A 2,713-nucleotide genomic window follows, 5' to 3' on the forward strand; every position below is an offset into this window, starting at 1 on the left:
ATTTAAGGGACTAGATCTGATAGATAGAGTGCCTGATGAACTATGGACGGAGGTTCATGACATTGTACAGGAGACAGGGATCAAGAGCATCCCCATGGAAAAGAAATGCAAAAAAGCAAAAGGCTGTCTGGGAAAGCCTTACAAATAGCTGTGAAAAGAAGTGAAAAGCAAAGGAGAAAAGGAAAGATATAAGCATGTGAATGAAGAGTTCCAAAGAATAGCAAGGAGAGATAAGAAAGCCTTCCTCAGCGATCAATGCAAAGAAATAGAGGAAAGCAACAAAATGGGAAAAACGAGAGATCTCTTCAAGAAAATTAGACATACCAAGGGAATATTTCATGAAAAGATGGGCTCAATAAAGGACAGAAATGGTATGGACCTAACAGAAGCAGAAGATTAAGAAGAGGTGGCAAGAATACACAGAAGAACTGTACAAAAAGGCTTCATGATCCAGATAATCACGATGGTGTGATCACTCACCTAGAGCCAGACATGCTGGAATGTGAAGTCAAGCGGGTCTTAGAAAGCATCACTATGAACAAAGCTAGTGGAGGTGATGGAATTCCAGTTCAGCTCTTTCAAATCCTGAAAGATGATGCTGTGAAAGTGCTGCACTCAATATACTAGAAAATCTGGAAAACTCAGCAGTGGCCACAGGACTGGAAAAGGTCAGTTTTCATTCCAATCCCAAAGAAAGGCAATGCCAAAGAATGCTCAAACCACCGCACAATTGTACTCATCTCACACGCTAGTAAAGTAATGCTCAAAATCTCCAAGCCAGGCTTCAGCAATACGTGAACTATGAACTTCCAGATGTTGAAGCTGGTTTTAGAAAAGGCAGAGGAACCAGAGGTCAAATTGCCAACATCCATTGGATCATTGAAAAAGCAAGAGATTTCCAGAAAAACATATCTTTCTGCATTATTGACTATGCCAAAGCCTTTGACTGTGTGGATCACAATAAACTGTGGAAAATTCTGAAAGAGACAGAAATACCAGACACCTGCCCTGCCTCTTGAGAAACCTATATGCAGGTCAGGAAGCAACAGTTAGAACTGGACATGGAACCACAGACTGGTTCCAAATAGGAAAAGGAGTAGGTCAAGGCTGTATACTGTCACCCTGCCTATTTAACTTATATGCAGAGTACATCCTGAGAAACGGTGGGCTGGAAGAAGCACAAGCTGGAATCAAGATTGCCGGGAGAAATATCAATAGCCTCAGATATGCAGTTGACACCACCCTTATGGCAGAAAATGAAGAAGAACTAAAGAGGCTCTTGTTGAAAGTGAAAGAGGAAAGTGAAAAAGTTGACTTAAAACGCAACATACAGAAAACTAAGATCACGGCATCTGGTCCCATTACTTCAGGGCAATAGATGGGGAAACAGTGGAAACAGTGACAGTTTTTTGGGCTCCAAAATCACTGCAGATGGTGACTGCAGCTAGGAAATTAAAAGACGCTTGCTCCTTGGAAGAAAAGTTATGACCAACCTAGACAGTATATTAAAAAGGAGAGACATTACTTTGTCAACAAAGGTCCATCTAATCAAAGCTATGGTTTTACCAGTAGTCATGTATGGACGTGAGAGTTTGACTATAAAGAAAGCTGAGCGCCGAAGAATTGATGCTTTTGAACTGTGGTGTTGGATAAGACTTTTGAGAGTCCCGTGGACAGCAAGGAGATCCAACTAGTCCATCCTAAAGGAAATTAGTCCTGAATATTCATTGGAAAGACTGATGTTGAAGCTGAAACTCCAATACTTTGGCCACCTGATGGGAAGAACTGACTCACTGGAAAAGACCCTGATGCTGGGAGGGATTAGGGGCAAGAGGAGAAGGGGACAACAGAGGATGAGATGGTTGGATGGCATCACTGACTCGATGGACCTGAGTGTGAGTGAACTCCGGGAGTTGGTGATGGACAGGGAGGCCTGGTGTGCTTCGATTCATGGGGTCACAAAGAGTCGGACACGACTGAGCGACTGAACTCAACTGAAGTATTTGCTCTTAATACTAATTTAAAATATATTTTAATGACAGATTGTGATTTGGAGATGATTCGTTTTTATTTCATAGTTGTCTTGACAACAATGTAATTTATGATATTCTATGTACTTGAGAATCCTAAAATTTTACAACCAAGCAGTATGCTGTTTACTTAAATTTTGAACAGAAAAATACTAGTAAAACTCATTAGTGTTGGGAGGACTGGAGAAGGGCAATTATTTAATAGTAGTGACTTAACGACCATGACTACATTGAATTTACATTGAATATCAAGGAGGGTCATCTCAAGTAGTTCTTAAAATCATCTCATCTAGAATTTATTTTCACTGCTTTTCAATTTATTTTCCCTAGTTTATTATAGCTCTCTTTGAATTATCTTATGAAATTGGAACAAATTGGAAATAGTTTTATACCTTGCTTAGGAATTTAGAATGCTTTTATGCTTTTTATTATGAAACATTGCAAACATAGGAAAATCAGGAATTAAGGAAAAAATTACAAGTATCACCCTAGTAAAAGCACTTACAAACAAAACCCACTACTATTTCACAAAACTCAGTTCAGCTTTACATTGGGGGTGGAGGGTTGGGACACTTTTGACTGGTTCCAAATCAGGAAAGGAGTATGTCTAGGCTGTATATTGTCACCCTGCTTATTTAACTTATATGCAGAGTACATCATGAGAAATGATGGGCTGGAAGAAG

The 2,713-nt window shown here is 39.7% G+C and overlaps 1 pseudogene; it reads right to left on the reverse strand.

Annotated features, from left to right (window-relative positions):
• Window positions 1-2,713, reverse strand: part of LOC104982777 — an 88,438-nt pseudogene that overhangs the window by 84,744 nt on the left and 981 nt on the right.

This window comes from Bison bison, unplaced genomic scaffold, assembly GCF_000754665.1.
Source record: "Bison bison bison isolate TAMUID 2011002044 unplaced genomic scaffold, Bison_UMD1.0 scf7180017860456, whole genome shotgun sequence".
Lineage (NCBI taxonomy): Eukaryota > Metazoa > Chordata > Mammalia > Artiodactyla > Bovidae > Bison > Bison bison.